The sequence below is a fragment of the Heloderma suspectum genome, chromosome 5 (assembly GCF_057233095.1).
Source record: "Heloderma suspectum isolate Gila_16-S chromosome 5, 16-S_ref, whole genome shotgun sequence".
NCBI classification, from domain to species: domain Eukaryota; kingdom Metazoa; phylum Chordata; class Lepidosauria; order Squamata; family Helodermatidae; genus Heloderma; species Heloderma suspectum.
The window spans coordinates 19772036-19789090 of record NC_139462.1 but is presented as its reverse complement, the minus strand read 5'-3'; the positions used below and the strand labels follow the sequence as shown (position 1 = coordinate 19789090).

The following is a 17055-nucleotide window of genomic DNA, read 5'->3' as shown; positions in this document are numbered from 1 at the left end:
TTCATTATCTTTAAACCAGACTTGACCTGCATAGCCTTTCAAAGAGCGGATGACTTAAAAAAAAGAGGACAGTTCTCTGGCAGCCCTTCATATAGAGGACTGTCCTTTGTAAAAGAGGACACATGGCCACCCTAACTTGCCTCTGGCAACTAAGGGCGCAATCCTACCCAGATGGGTGGCCACCTCCGAACTCAATTGCAGCTGTCTAGGCATGGGAGGACAGAGCGGGGGAGGAGGCTGCTATACGACACATTGGATGTATCGTACAGGCATTTCTGCCCTCCCCGCCCCGGAACGCCCCCAGACACGCTCCCTTTTGGCCACTCCGCACTCCTCTTGTGAGTGCAGAGGACGGGGCTGTTCCGTGCTGCCTCCGAGGCAGCATGGAAGTGCGGGGAGGTCAGTTCTCTGGGAACCCACCTCGGAGCATGGGTTCCAACGTCGATTCCCAGAAAATAGCATATCCTATGGCCATCTAGCCACTGTCCAGGATTGCTCCCTAAATCTATTAGGCCGGTCTCTTAGACAAGAGAAAAGGGGAGTAAGAAGGAGTGTAAGTGGAAATTTAAAACGTCACAATTGTCTCATCCAAATGAACCTGGAATTCACGAATGCTTGCGCAACTTTGGGCCCACAGACCAACTGGTTGAGGCCTGTACCGACGAAGACCAGGTTCTGTTGTGCGGCTGTGCCTTAGTGAATCATTTAAGTTTAGAAAGTTTCATTTTAGTTGTGTCTTTTTAGCCCAGCTCTATTTGCCGACCCTAAAGGCTGCTTTTCTTTTAAATAGGATTTGACAAAGCTTTATTTGAAACCTTTGTTCTTCTTAATAAGCTGCTTAAGTGAAGACACCTTCCGTAAGGTGTGCTAGATATCATTCATCGCTTGCTCCCATTGTCCCTTCTTAGGGAAATACTTCTTACTAGCAAGAAGTGTTTAGTGGCTCTTAAATAATTTGTAAGCTATTTTCAACATGATCCAGCAGTCCCAGTTAAAGTGGAACTGGGACAAACACAAGCCTTGAACGAAACTTGATGCCTTCCCCTTTTGGACAGTGAAACTCCACAGTTGCAGAGTTAGGATTTGGTTCTTTAGTCGGGGGCGGGGGGGCAGAAGGAACCAGAAGGCAGCGACTGATCGTTTTCATTTCTTCTGCTTTTGCAGTAAAAGCCCCTAGTAACATAAAAAGGAAATTTGTCACAGTTCTTGAATAGAAGAGACTTTTCTTATGACGATTCCAAAGGCATTTTGGGATAAGCGACTCCTTTTCAGGAAATTCCTGTAAACTACCCTTTTTCTGTTTTATTGTTCTTTTCTTTCTGTAGAAACTGTTTTAAAAATTCCCTAGAATCAGCACTGAAAATTACCGAAAAGGCCACCAAGCTGAATCTCACTCTCTGTCTCACTGGTGCAAAGGCAAAACCACCTGTTTGCTGACTCTCTTAGAGCAATATGCACCCATCCAACTTTGCTCTCCAGAAGCTAAGTCAAACCTGATTCCCTCTATGCTGTTCGAGTGGGATCTCTTTATATCAGAGGTGCCGAACCTCTTTCAGACAAATTCTATTTTGGAGGCTGCATTACAGTGGTGGGCAGGGCTAAATGCGCCCAAATACCAAAAAATACCAGCATATTTTATAGGGATGTACGAAACCCCGCTTACCTGGCTCCGCTGGGTTCCGCTGGGGATTCCGCAGAGCTGCCGGCCGGCTCCACCAGCAGCCAGACATCCGGCCGCTGGGTAGCAGGGATGCAAATGGCGGCGGCCATAGCCGCCGCTGTTTGCGTCCCTGAATTCAGCCGTGATAGGCTACGTAAAGACTTACGTAGCCTATCACGTCTGGGTTAAAATAAAATAAAAAAACACTTATGCAAATGGTGGCGGCTACGGCCGCCGCCATTTGCGTTCTTTATTTTTGGCTGTCGCAGTCTACGTAAATATTTACGTAGACTAAGACGAAGACAAGAAAGGGGAACGCAAATAGCGTAGCAGACGCTATTTGCGTTCCCCTTTATTTTCGCCGTCTTAGTCTACATAAATATTTATGTAGAGTAAGATGGTGAAAATAAAGGGGAATGCAAATAGCGTCCACTATGCTATTTGCGTTCCCCTTTCTTGTCTTTGTCTTAGTCTACGTAAATATTTACGTAGACTAAGACGGCCAAAAATAAGGAACGCAAATGGCAGCGGCCGTAGCCGCTGGAGCCGCCGCCGTCCGGAACATCCGCCCCGGGTAAGTCTCGTCCCAGGGGGGATCCGCGGGGGGGGCGAGGGGGGCAGGCCGTTCCACCACAGAGTTCGGGGGGCCGAATGCACTGGCATTCGGCCTCACCGAGATCCGTGGCGGAATTCTCTGACATCCCTAATATTTTAGCTTAAAGCTCTTCATTCCAGTACCTAAGCATATTTTAGCATAAAATCCTTCCTGCCAGTAAATAAGCCTTAGGAGAGGCATTTCAACTTTTTAGAATGGGAAAGAATTCACCCAGAAACCAGGAAACTAGCCAGCAGGGAGCAGAAACCGCCTGATGACATGCGGAATAGAGCGTGACCACCTGATAAGAGGACACAGGATTTGGTCTCTGGGTCTGAGGTTCAATGCCCTCGCTTTATATCATAGAATAATCATAGCCCATTCCTTCCTAAATCCCCCTTAGCCAGTCATTCATTTTGGAAAGATACAGTTGGCTAAGGGTGCAATCCTATGCATGCTTAGACAGAAACACATCCTATAGCCCTGGAATTCCCCAGGAAGCATGGCTGACTGGGGAATGTTGGGAGTTGTGGGACTTTCTTATGCCTAAACATGCATAGGATCGCACCCTAAATATGTTTGTATGTGCTTATACCTCAGGGCCTAACTATACATGATGCTAACATCACCAGCGTTTGTGTATTTTTTAAAAAAATTAAATACCAGGGACAGGGAAGGGGGATTGTCACTGGCTCTGCAGTGTGTGGGGAGGAGAAGTTTCAGTCCTCCCTCCCAAGCCACTTCTCAATAAAAATCACCCCCTCCACGTGCAATGATTAGCACTAGGCAAAAAAACTCCCATTGGGACCAATGCAGGTTGTCTCCTAGTGGTAATTGCTGTGTGTTGTAGGGAGGGGCAATTTCTTCTGAAGTCATGGCTGAAGCAGGAATGTTTAAACCTTCCCACCCTGCACACTGCAATGCTGATGGCTATCAACACTGCCCACCCCACCCCTGCCCCAAGGCCTGGTCTTCTTCTTCTTCTTCTTCTTCATCATCATCATATGGTGTGATTGCTAATTATGCCCTTAGCATCATGCCTAGTTAGGCCCTCTTTAATTTACATGATCATCTTTGCTCCCTTGGGCCATACTTTCAGTCTTCCCCAAACTGGCGCCCTCCGGATGTGTTGGACTACAATTTCCATCATCCCAGGGAGTATAGACGTTGTAGTCTGACACATCTAGAGGGCACCAGATTGGGGAAGGCTGTACTATATGTTCTTGACTCAGGGGACCCTAGTAGTGTGCATCGGGTCGGGGGGTATATTGTTTTTAAAGTGCATTCAGAGTGCATTCCTATGTGGTGTGCCCTCATGAAATGGAAGCCTCCAGTGATTTTCACCTCTCTGTCCTCCATATTTTGCTTTTTTCTCTAGAAGGGCCTCTGAGCCCATCTAGAGAGGGAGTGCTGCCAGGGGCAGGACTGGGGCTGAGGCCATAGGAAGCATCATGGCTTCTCTTCTTCCTTCCCCCAGGCATGTCCCCTTTCTGATCTCTCCGAGGCCAGTTTTGAAACCTCAGAAATCAGTTGATGCAGGGTTTTCCCTGGCAGCTAAAAGAGGGCAGCAGGGGGCAGGGATCAGATAACAGAGTCCCCTTCCAAGGTCGTAGCAGTGTCTATGGCCTCAGTGGGGGGACTCCAAAGAATCCTATGGTCCCTGGGACGCTCTCCCAAGACCCTAGGATTGCTCTCTAATTAATTTAATTTAAGGGTGCAATCCTATGGGGATAGTCAGCTGCCTCCAAACTCGGAGGCAACCAATTATCCAATGCAGGGTGGGCGCAGCGCAGAGGGGATCTTCTCCTCCACATTCTGCCTGCCCTGCATTTGCGGCTAGACAGCTGATTTTGGCTGTCTAGCCGGCGGGGTTGAAGTGGCGGGGGGGGAGGGAGGCTGGATGATGCATAGGAAATGTCGTAATAACGCTTCTGTGGTCTCCTCCCTTTCCTGCCTCGGGGAATGCCCCCTTTTTGCCCGCTCCACGCTGCTTTTCCAAGCGTGGAGCTGGGGACGAACCGCGCCACCTACAAGGTGGTGGGGGAGGTGGCAGGGAGGCGGTTCCCAGAAAATTAAAAATCCTATGGCCGTCTAGCAGCTGTCCAGTGGCCATAGGATCGCACCCTGAAGGTGTCCGTGTGGTTGAAGCCTGCAGTGACATCTATGTCCACTAGTCTTCCCTAACCAGCACCTTGCTTTGCAGTCCACAGAATTCAAAGCTTCGGGATATTAGTCAGTTGAGGGACAGAGCTGTAGGCACAATGCGTCCAGCTCTGATAGCTGTGTAAGTTTGCTTGAAGGCTTCACTGTATCAAACTAAGGGCTGATTCAGCCTGCGTGCAGTGGATCCATTTGCTAGTAAATAATAACAGAAGCAGCTGTAAGCAAGTTGACAAGGCGGGGGCACCAAAGGCACTCCTCAGCCAGGGCAATTCCACACACCCCCGCCCCATAGGGCCAGCACTCTGTGGCCCTCCAGATGTTGTTGGACTCTAATGCCCATTGGCCCCAGCAGGCATAACCATTGGTCAAGGACGATAGGATCTGTAGTGTTGGAGACCCATACCTATAGACTGGGAGTACAGTGGTGGTGATAAGGGAGCCCAGTTCCTATCTTGAAAAGTTACTTGAACCTTTCCCCAGGCCTACACACGCACATTGGTGGTGAGGAGCCCAGAGCTGGAATGGAAGCATTTAAAGGAGAAAATGAACTTCCTGCCCTTGTTTCCTCAACAGCTTGTGTATGCAAGATGCAGCTTGCTTCTTTTGCCCTCTCCATACTTCCCGGCCTCCCAGCTCTACGTCTGTGTTTCATCAGCCCCGGCTGGTGCTTTGATCCGTTTGCTGCTTGCCCAGGATGGGAGCTCGGAGGAGGCGACACAACCAGCTGTGACACTTCAGACGGTGATGTCGCAACTGGTTCTGCTTCATTTGCCTCCGCTAGAGTTCACTTCCTTGCCGACTTTGGGCTGTGTGAAAAGGCTAACCCAAGAGAGCTCAGTCAAATTACCTTACCTACAAGAGCCTCGGGACACATGAGCAAGCCCTCAAGACTACCCTCTGAATCACCATTCAGAGATGTCTGCCTGCAGCAGGATGGCCAAAGTGCTGAGTACAGCCACTGTGCATGCGAAATGCCCAGGGACACGCTGCAGAATTCTTCCTACCTACAGGCCCTGAGCCGAGGCAAAATGTCCACATTGTCCAATGGGTGATCCTGCCCTGCTTGGATCAACAAAAGATCAATGCGTCTGATGTTTCTCCTGTCAGTACATTGGCAGGGAGATCAAGAAGCGGCAAATTCTCCTACCTATCTGTTTTCTCCCAGTCCTTTGGTTCACCTCCATCACATGGGCTGCTGTAGCAAGCAGGACGCCAGGTGTGACACACAGCTGGCAAGCTGGGGGTGAGTGGGAACGAAAGGATGAGGGAGATGGGATGGAGGGAGAAAAAAGCTGCCACTATCTCACATCCTGAATCAGGAGCAAACGTCAGGCTACGGGGGAATCTATGGGTTACTCTTTGACAACTTGGAAAAGTCCTTCATTCAGATTTGAGGCCTGGGCTAGCGAAAACTTATATGAAACATTCTTATTAGGGTCGAAAGGAAATATTAGGCCCAAGATGCATGTATGGGAACTCCCAACATAATTTTCATTGCGGGGAGGACTGGAGCTGCAATGCAGGGAGAAATGTTTTCCTGCTAATAGCAGATCCCAGCACAGCTGGCCCTACCATTAGGCAGAGTGAGGTGGTCGCCTCAGACAGCAGATGCTGGGAGGCGGAGGAGACAGCTGTGTGTGCCACATGGCTTGCCCTGCACCTCCTAAACTAGCCTGCTGCTTTCAGGTATGGTGGAAGATGCTTTCCCATTGGCAGTGTTGAAGAAAACCCCAACTACCAGTCCAGTCAGCTTTTGTACATAGAATAGGAGGGGGCACCATCTTGTCCTTTGCTTCGAGTGGCAAAATGTCTTGAGCCAGCCTGGATCCTAGGATGGGGAGGATTTGGACTGGGGCTGCAGCGTAGGGGGAAAGCTTAGCTCCCTTCACCCCAGCTCTGATCCAAATTGGGCTCACCCCAGTTGCTTTTTGAAGAAGAAATTTACATGAGTTCATACCCTTTCCTCCAGTCAAGGGTATTACGCTGAATGGCCACATCACTGTAAGGATTAGAACACATACAAAGAAATAAATCATTTGAACACTGACAATCCTAACACAACTTTGGAAAGCTTTGCTCATATGCCATCACCACCTCATTCAGCCAAGTGGTAAAATGTGCTGTGTGGGAGCTGTACAATGGTGAAATCAACCAGACCCTGGTCACAGGATTACCATCTCGTTCTATAAATCTAATGCCCACCAGAGCTCCTTTTCGTTTTGTTCTTTGCTGAACAAAAGTTCCTTCATTGCACTTCGGGCTTTCTCCATTACTCCAGTTGAGTCTGTAGCAGTGCCAGGAAGGGCAGATAATTTATCTTTGTGCATTTTGAAACATGACAAAGCCTGGGTTACGGCTAATGAAGCAGGGGCTCCCTTGGGGGACCCAATCCAGGATTAACAATTGTGCTGTCTGAAGAAGAAGCATGGGTGGGGAAGGGATGGCTTAAGCCATATCCCCAGGATCCTGCCCTCGCCCTCCCTGATGTCTCAGCTAGACAGGCAAAAGGCCCGCCTAGCTAAATTGCAGAGCGAGACACATGGCAGAGGCAAGGATCGCTCTGCTGCCCCTCCCACTCTGCACTGGATGCTCATAAGCCTCCAAATTCAGAGGCTATGGGGTGTCAAGGGCAGATTGGATAGGACTGCGCCCTTACAGTGCAATCCTGTGGCTCCCCAGTCATCGAATAATCTCCCTGCCTGGCACCAACATTGTCCTCTTTTCAGGGCCAGGTTAAAACTGCTCTCTTCCCTCAGGCATTTGGCAGTGTATAATGAGTCTCTGTCTCTGGCTGTTTGTTTTAAATTGTTTTAGATATATGTTGTTGTGTGTGCCATTTGTTTTATGTCATTATGTGAATGGTGTTTATGTTTTATATAATGTATTTTAATGGTTTTTTAATTTTTGTGAACCGCCCAGAGAGCTTCAGCTGTAGGGCGGTATAGAAATATAATAAATGAATGCAGGGCACAATCCTATGGCTGCTACTCAGCAGCTAGATGGCCATAGGATAGGGAACCCACTTCAGAGCCCAGCGCCTCCTAGGCAGCGCAGAACAGCCCCGCGCTCCCCGCTCAGAAGAGGAGTGTGCAGCGGCAAAAACGGGGCATTCCTGGGGGCGTTCTGGGGCTGGGAGGGCAGAAATGCCGGTACGACACATCCTATGTGTCATCCAGCTTCCGCTTCCCCCACTCTGCTTTCCTGTGGCTAGGCAGCCACAATCGGCTGTCTAGCCAAAATTGAAGGGTGGCTGAAGCAAGGAGGGGACAAGTTTGGAGGTGGCCGCCTATCCCAATAGGATTGCACCCAAAATGAATGAATGTCTACTCAGAAATAACATGCATTGCATTTAATGGGGCTTATTAGGTAAGAACATTAGAAAAGCCATGCTGGATCAGACCAAAATCCTATCTAGTCCAGCCTTCTGTTCCCACAGTGGGCAACCAGATGCCCCAATGGGAAGCCCACAGGCAGGTAGGGATGTCAGAGAATTCCGCGACAGATCTCAGTGAGGCCGAATGACCCCGAAATCTGTCTCGGAATGAAGCCCCCGCCCCCCCAACCCACAAAAGGCGTGGGGGACGAAGTCCCCGCCGCCCCCACCCCACGAAAGGCACGCAAAACGGAGCACTTCACTGCTCCCGTCCACGCTGCTTTGCAAATGGCAGCCGTCTTCATAGCCGTGATACGCTACGTAAATACTTATGTAGCCTATCACGTCAGGGGGGGAAATACCCCAGCATACACAAATGGCGGCGGCTACCACCATTTGCGTACGCTGGGTTTTTTTCCCCCTGCTGGGATAGGCTACGTAAGTATTTACGAAGCCTATCACGGCTCAATACAGGGACACAAATGGTGGCGGCTACAACAGCCGCCATTTGCATCCCTGCAGGGCTGCCCAGCGGCCGGATGTTCAGCTGCGGGAGGCCAGAGCCGGCTGGCGGCTCCGTGGATTGGCCGCGGAGCAGAGCCGGCCAGGCAGGATTCTGGGGGGGAGGACCAGATTGCCTCCCCCCCGCGTCGAGGATTCCGGGGGGAGGGACGGAGCACCTCCCCCCCACCGCGGATTGCCCGGCGCGGAGCCAGGTAGGTGTTTCATACATCCCTACAGGCAGGACATGAGCACAATAGCACCCTCCTGCTTATGTTCCCCAGCAACTGCTGTCCATAGACATATGGCCTCTGATACTGGATGCAATCTACAGCCGTCAGTATGGATGTACAAATCACTTACCTGTTCCAGTCGGGGCATCCGCTGGGGGGGAGAGGCGCTCCGTCCCTCCCCCCGGAATCCTCGACTGGGGGGAGGCAATCCGGTCCTCCCCCGCACCGGAATCCTGCCCAGCCGGCTCTGCTCCGCGGCGGCTCCACGGAGCAGCCAGCCAGGTCCGTCCACAGCCGGACTTCCGGCTGCGGACAGGCTGCTGTGGCCACCATTTGCGTCCTTCCAGACTGCCGTGATACGTAGCCTATCACGGCTACCCCCCCCCCAAAAAAAACGGCGTACGCAAATGGCAGCGGCTACGGCGGCCACCATTTGCGTTCCCTATTTTTCGCCGATTTATCTTACGTAAATATTTACGTAAGATAAAACGGCAAAAAAAAGGGGAACGCAAATAACGTAGTGGATGCTATTTGCGTTCCTTTATTTTTCACCGTTCTAGCCTACGTAAATATTTACGTAGGCTAGAACGGCGAGAAATAAAGGAACGCAAATAGCGTCCACTACGCTATTCGCGTTCCCCTTTTTTTTTGCCGTTTCATCTTGCGTAAATATTTACGTAAATCAGTGAAAAATAGGGAACGCAAATGGCGGCGGCTGTAGCCGCCGCCATTTGCATACGCTGTGTTTTGGGGTTTTTTTGAGGTTAGCCGTGATAGGCTACATAAATTCTTACATAGCCTATTATGGTCCAAGGACGGCAATGGTGGCAGCAGCAGCCCTGCCGCAGCCAGCCAGGAGACCAGCCGCTGCTGGAGCCGCCGCCGCCGCATCCGCCCCAGGTAAGTGCTGTCCCAGGGGGATTCCGTGGGGGGGGGGCAGGAGGCCTTTCTGCCATGGATTCTGTTCCGCTCCCTGGAATCCATGGCAGAATTCTCTGCCATCCCTACTTTAAAGCCATCCAAGTTGGAGGCCAGCACATCTTGAATTCCATAGTTAAACTCTGCGCTGTGTGAAGAAGTATTTCTTTTTGTCCATCCTGAATCTCCCACCAATCAGCTTCATGGGATGATCCGGGGGGGGGGGGGCTACTTTGATGAGCGAGAGAGAAAAACCTCTCACAATCTACTTTCTCCACACCATGCATGATTTTATTCACCTCTTTCATGCCTCTCCATCTCACCATTTTTTCTCAACTAAAAAGTCCCAGACATTGTAACCTAAGTGTGCACTGCAGCCTTCCTCAACTACAGCTCCCAACATGCCCCATCCGGGACGCTATATTAAACCATTAGGTTTATTAAGGCTGTGATCCTATAGCTGTTTATTGGGGAAGTAAGCTTCACTGAACTCAGCAGGGCGTACTTTTGAGTTAAGTTGGATAGGACTGCACTAAAAAATGCAATACGTTTATCATCTACCGGGCTATTTACCCTAATTACAAAAAAGAGATTAGTTAACTGTTACCGTAACACAATTACCTTTCAAAAATGTTTATTAAAATAGGATTCGGAACCGTATATTAATAAACAATTTTTCAAACGTGAATCTAATCCTGGATTCCCCTTCTCTTGCCGAATGAATGCGATCCAGTCTACCATCTCATTCCGCTGCATGTATAAACCCAGTCGAATTCAACCCCCCACCCCCATTTTTAAAAACAGGAGATCCGATCACACACACCCCCTTCTTCTCCCTCCCGAAAAGCCCTTCTCCCCTTGCTTTTCTCCGTGGGTGGGTCGGTGGGGGGGAATAAGCAGAGGCGTAGGAAGTAAGGCGCAGTACGACCCCGGCGTCGCCTTTGCTCCGTCCTCCCCGCCTCCAGCCCTTGGAGGTGGCGACGGGCGAGTCTGCGAGCTGGGATTGGTGGGGGGATTCTGGAGGGGTGGAGCCAAGGTGGCTGGATGGAGGGGGCGGGGGCGCTACTAGTGTGCCCGCGACCGAGCGAGGCGCTCAGTGTGGAACCCGGCGCAGCTCCTTGGCGTTGCGCGCGCGGGGATCGCTTGAGATTCCGGGGAATCCTTATTTCAGCGCTATTATTTACGCACCCACGCCACGCTGTTGGCGCTGAGCCGGCTTCAGTGCAGCGCGGTTCTTGGACTTTGGCTCAAGAGTCCAAGAGGCGGCTGGACCCTTTGGAGAGCTGCGCTTGAGTAGCGTTACAGGTTACTCTCGGGGGGCGGGGCGGGGCAGGGGGATCGGCGTCGTGCTGGCCGAAAAGGGGAGTTCCTGTACCCCGTGGAGATTCCCACCCATCACCCCCGACACTTTAGCTCTCAACGGAGGCTGGTTTGACTTGGCCAAGATTCGCCCCAAAGGCGACGAAAGTGGGACCGTGCAACCTGTCCGGAGATCCGATTTCAGCCAGGTAAATAAAGGGCCCGCGTGCGTGACGGTGACTGCGTGTTTCTTCCGCGTCTGCCCTTGATTTCAGCCGAGTCTCTTCCTTAGCAGGGCCTGTTTAGGATCGGTGCCGCCTTTTACTCACGCGTGACGACCACCATCGAATGCGACGGCGCCGCCTTCTTGCATTTTGCAAAGGTGAAGAGGAGCAAAGGCGGCGTGCCGCCACTCGCTTGCTCCGGAGTAGACCCGCAAGAGCTTATTGGGCTCTTGGCGGCACAGTTCGAGAATGGAGCAGTCGGAACCGGTGTAACTCGGAACGAAGTGTTTTACAGCGGCGAGGGAAGGAGGTGGTAGAGAGGAGATCGGGAATGTGTGCAGTGTGTGTGTGTGTGTGTGGGGGGTCTCTTAACTAGCGTATTCCAGCCGCCCCCAACCGGCGCCCTCCAGACGCGGTTGGACTACAACTCCCATCACCCCCGGCTGGAGATTATGGGAGTTGTAGTCCAAATACATCGGGAGCAGGGGCCAGTATTTTCGTCATCATTTCAGTTCAGGATCCCACCTTGTTCATCGCTTAGCGGTGTAAAATGGCTAGGAATATGTTTCTCCCTAACTAGGGCTGGCTTTCTGGGGGATGTGGGTGTGTGTGCGCGCGCGCGCCGGTGTGTTTTCGCTAAACAAGAAAGGAATTCTCATCTCTTTCCAGAAGACTCCCTTTTCAGATTTGGTAATCAAGGCGATCTGGAGAGAACTTGCTGTGAGGAAGGAGGAGAGGATCTGGGTTGTGAGGGTACCTCAGCCTTCCCTAACCTCACACCTTCTAGATGTACTGGCTGGGGCTGATGGGAGTTGTAGTCCAACACATCTGGCAGGCACCAGATTGAGGAAGGCTGCTACAAGAGGAGAGAGAGATGGAGGACATACTGAGATGTGCATCCAACCTTCTGGGGCAGGGGTGTCATTCAGTGGGAGTCCCTGTTGAAGCTGAATAGCCTGAAAAACGAGGGTTGATGGGAAATAAAATGTGTGCAGGAATCAGAGTTGATGTCACTGCCTGAGTCACTGAGTGGTTCAGCTTGGGTCTTCTTTACAGGTGATATTACAGACACTAAAACAGTTGCTTTTCCACCTGAGTCACATGGGCTGAAATACACTTACTAGGCGTTTTAGCTGTTGACTTGTCAATCTGTGGAGAACTGGAGTAGATCTGCAATCCGATCCCCAGCCATGTTCACTCTGAAATGAATTCCACTGATCTCCTGCAAGCAAATGTAGCTTAGGGTTGCTTGAAACTTTTATCGTCAGCTGGATGCAGCTCTGCTTTTAGAGGTTTGCTTGTTGTTTGCGTCAAGGCTTGTTTGACATCTCAGCTGAATCAATTAATGGTGGATAGGTGTATCCATGGCAATTAGCCAGGATGGCTGAATAGAACTTCCATGATCAGTAGCAGTATATCACTTTGGGTGCAATCCTGTGCATGTTTAAACAGGAAAAAAGTCCTGCAGCTCCCAGGGAATGCTGGGAATTGTAAGAATTTTTTCTGTCTAAACTTGCAGAGGATTGCGCCCTTAATGCTAGTTGCACAGAAAGAGGAGGTCTGTTGCCTTCCTGTTCTGCTGCTGAAGCTTCCAGAGGCATGTGAGGAGCTAGTTCTGGAAATGAGATGCTGGATTAGATGGGCTGGTCTTAGGCTGTGTTCTTACATACAGTCTGGTTAAAATAACCAGTGAATCTAGGGCTTTAGATTCTAGAACTGAAGCTGCACAGTTATGTAGATCAGTTTTATCAGGGTCAGGATCCTCCGGTGCGGCAGTTACTTAATAATTTTAGACTTAATGGTTTTATGGTGGGGGATGGTGTAGCTGGAAGGTAATGTGAGTTACTTCAAAATGTGATAAGACCAGCTCTGTTGTGTTCGGGGCCAGACCCTCCTGCTCAGTCTGTGTGGGACCCTTGGCCTCTGCCCCAAAGTCCTACCCTGATGGCACCACTGGGATCCTCTATATTCCCGACTCCCCAGCATTTTGCCTCTCTTTAATGGAAGAATCAAAGCAGGTGCCATCTGCTTGTGTGTGACCCAGGCAAGGAGCTGGGGGAATCGAAGAGAATTGAAACCTTACTGTTCAGAAATGGAACTTCACAGGCAGCAAGTTTAGATCTGTCTTGCCCGGCTGCTGTGTTTCCTCCTCTGGTGGGTTGAGCCTGTAATAATTCTTCCTTTCCACTCTGCTATGTGTTTATGGGTTTGTTTTGGCTCTCTTTGCCAAGGCCAGAGGCAGGGCAGCCTCATCCTCCCACAGCGTGGCCATGTGATTGTTGCTAAGTCCTCTAAATTTAGGGCTGGATGAGATGCGAAACTGAGAACGCCGCTGGAGAGTGGATCTCTGGAGTTCACAGGAAGGGAGGAGGGGTTGGGCTTCTGCCTTGTTTTGATCATAGGATGATGACCTGACAAGTAAGATTCAGATACGAACCAGTGACTCGTTCCTTCCTCCCCAAACATAGTGTGCAATGCTTTATATGTGGCTGTGTGATGCACTTGCCAGTGCCTGCCAGGAAAGAAGCGGATTGCTTTAAGGAGAGAGAAATGTTGATGCGAAAGGGGTAGTGCCATCCTAAGCACATCTGCTCAGAAGCAAGTCTCATTGAGCTCAGTGGGGCTGAGTTAAGTGGGTGCAGGATTGCAGCCAAAGCTGTATCAGCTGTAATGAAGGTTACCCTGAATGGTATTTAGAAGGGGTTATTGCATGTTGGGTAGGGAGACCTACCAGATTGTTATCAGTAGCTACCATGGTCAGTGTGATATCAAGCACAACAAGGAAAACATGGACTTCCAAGGTTACACAAAGCTACAGTTCTTCAATAGATTTCCCTCTCAATAGCAATATGTTTTCTTGGAACTGGATTCCATTGATTTCCATGGGATTCGCTTCCATATAAGCCTACTGGAGGATCTTGGCCAACGGTAGCCTTCCCCCACCCCAACCTGGTGCCCTCCAGATGTGTTGGACTACAACTCCCAGCATCCCCTAGCCAGCATGTTGGGAGTTGTCATCCAATATATCTGGAGGGCATCAGGTTGAGGAAGACTGGCCTGTGGGTTGCAATCCAGTGTGCATGCAGCTGGGAGTAAGTCCCACTGATCTCAGCAGGACTTACTTCTGAGTTAACGGTGTATTGGACCAGGCTGAACCTTTCATTGCACTTACTATTCTGTGGGAAATTACAGGTAATCTTCCAAAAGATGTGTTAAGATAGGGATATGATTTGCCTCCATAGAAACTGGTTTCCTGAAATATGTAAGATAAATGCATTTGACATGGGAAAGAGCATCCCAAATATTCATTAATTCATGCTGGTTAAATCTTTACATCTAGTTATTCTGAATAACTTAGCTGTGAAGGTCGTGTTACATCTGAGGTGTTTTAACAGTGGAGCACCTTTAACCCCAAACTTAATAATGTAAAGAGCCAGTGTGGTGTAGCGGACAAGGATTCAGGGGAGACCTGGGTTCAAATCTAAGTGACTTTCAGCCAATAGCTATCACTCAGCCTATGCTACCTCACAAGGTTGTTGTGAAGATAAAATGAGGAAGGGGGAACCGTGTGTGCAACCCTGAGCTCCTTGAAGTCAGGGTTGCATTAAAAATAGTAATAAATAAACTATCTGTGTTGGTGGGAACAAGAATGTGTGAGAGTGCTTTTTGCTTTGAGAGAGAGAACACGAACTTCCTAGAGAAGAAAGGCAGGATACAAATGTAATAATACAAATAAAAATGCTGTTCTGGAGCCAGTGTGATGGAGGCCCTGATGGTGTCATACTTTGCTTTGGCTTTCTCCCAGTGAGATTTCAAGAAGCTGTTGCAGCAGAGGTATTCAGATCTGCTCCCTGTTAGTCACTCAATCACACCTTCTGCTGTGATAATCCCCAGAGGGAGGATGGCACTGGAAGAACACAAACACTTCTAAGTACATTTCTGTGCCAGCAGTGGAGACCCTCAGGCCCCTCTTCCAAATCCAGCCCACCCAGGGTCCCATTCTGGCTCCCTGGGGTTCCTTGGATGGCCATGCCCCCTTTCCCCTTTCCCCTAGCCACTGATCATTTGGTGGCTTCCCAGCTTTTGTGCATTTTTCCCCTCATTTTGAAAGGTTGAAATGCCTCTCCTGAGGCTTAGTTACTGGCAGGACGAGCGTTCAGGGAAAATATGCTGGGTTTGGGGGTATCTTGTCCTGGCCCCCTTTTTCCTTTGCCCCCGCCCACTTCTGGAATGTGGCCCCCAAGAGCTTCTCCAAAACAGAGTGTGGCTTTCTGGCTAAAAGTGGTTCAACATCTCTCTTCTGTACCAATGGTTTTAATCCCTGTTATGCATTCTTTAGCACTGTGGTCTTCAAATAATTTTCTCAGGAGTGGAAGCATTATCCGTATGGGAGTACCCTGTTCTGTTGACTGATGCATATCAGATAAGAACATAAGACGAGCCATGCTGGATCAGACCAAGGGTCCATCTCGTCCAGAATTCTGTTCACACAGGGGCCAAGCAGGTGGCCACGAGAAACCCACAATCAGGCCATGAGTGCAACAGCACCCTCCCACCTATCTTCCCCAGCAACTGGTGTACATAGGCTCACTGCCTCTGGTACTGGAGGTAGCATATGGCCATCAGGACTAGAAGGCATTGGAAGCCTTCTCCAGGAATTTGTCTAACCCCCTTTTCAAGCTATCCAGATGGGCGGCCATCACTACATCTTGTTGTAGTGTAACCCTGTTCGCCCCTCCCTATGCATGGCCTGAAATACATTTAAATGCCCCCGTATAGCTCATAACTTTATTGTATCCTTGAAAAACCAATCTCCTTCCACTTCCTCCCTGCCTGCCCCCATAAGAACATAAGATGAGCCCTGCTGGATCAGACCAAGGGTCCATCCAGCCCAGCACCCTCTTCACACAGTGGCTAACCAGCTGTCGACCAGGAACCCACAAGCAGGGCATGACTGCAACAGCACCCTCCCACCCATCTTCCCCAGCAACTGGTGTTCATAGGCTCACTGCGTCTGGTACTGGAGGTAAATATTCAGTTGATGCAGTTCTTCCAGTAATGCCTGTTGAACCATCTCTGTGGTGCTGTTATAGGACAGGGGGCTGTCTATCAGTGCCGCTCCTCCCACAACACAAACATAAAACTCTGCAGAAATTAATGTTGCTGGACGTTGCCCCTGACTTTATCCAGTCCTGTCACGGGGTGAAGAACGGAGAGGGGCGGGGGAAAATAAGACAGAGGGCAAGTGCTCTTAAAGAATAGTGCAGCCCAGAAAACAGAGCTATATGGTTCAGCTTGAAAGAGACATAACGCAGGTGATGATCAGTCCCAGCTGGAGTTGAAGGGCCTGTGACTCGCAGTGGAGGCTAGTGGCTCCGATGTTGGGGGGGCGGTGATCTGCTCTGGGTTTCAGTCAGAGCCAGTCAGAACTCTAGGGACGTATCCAAGCTGCCTGTGGTGTGGTGGAGCCAAGGCTGGCAGGGTGAAGCACCCAGACATTTTGATCAGCAGGGATGATGACGTCATCTGCCAGCCCCCCTCTGATCTCCCTGTTCCCTCTGGGCTGAGCGGCACTCCTCATTGTGGGTGGGGGATGGATTTCCCTAGCAACAATATCTGTTGCTGTGTTGTCCCTTTTATAATGCCAAGTATGTTGGGGTGGCTTGGTCTCCCATGGGTGATTACGACCCAATTGCTTTACAAAAAGACATGCTCCTGGTAGAGATGAAAACCCCTAGGACTGGTTTGTTGATATGGAGCAACACCGCTTCCTGCATTTTTGGATTCTTCTGGGGCTATTGGGACTGTCACATTGAGCGTCTGCATTTTGAAATTTATCACTGCATCACTGCTGGCTAAAAGTACTCTTCTGCCTGGCCCTCTCATGATGCTCTGCGGTCTGCTCTTTTATTTATTTATTACCTTTCTCTACTGCCCAGTAGCCAAAGCGTTCTTAGATGAGTCCAAGCATCCCAAAGGGACAGGGGGCTGCTTAACGTACTGCGGTTTTATATTAGAGCAGTGCTATCTCTGCTTTGGATGGACTGGGAAGAAAAAAAATCTGCAGTCTAGCTAGTGTGGAGTAGTGG

The 17055-nt window shown here is 50.1% G+C and overlaps 1 protein-coding gene across 1 annotated transcript in view; it reads left to right on the top strand.

Annotated features, from left to right (window-relative positions):
- Positions 1–10538: 10538 nt before the first annotated feature.
- Positions 10539–17055, top strand: part of RASGEF1B (RasGEF domain family member 1B) — a 47401-nt gene continuing 40884 nt past the window's right edge. Inside the window, exon 1 of the mRNA XM_084855449.1 lies at positions 10539–10951. The gene's annotated coding sequence lies outside the window, so the exon portion shown is untranslated. The remainder of the gene's footprint in view (positions 10952–17055) is intronic.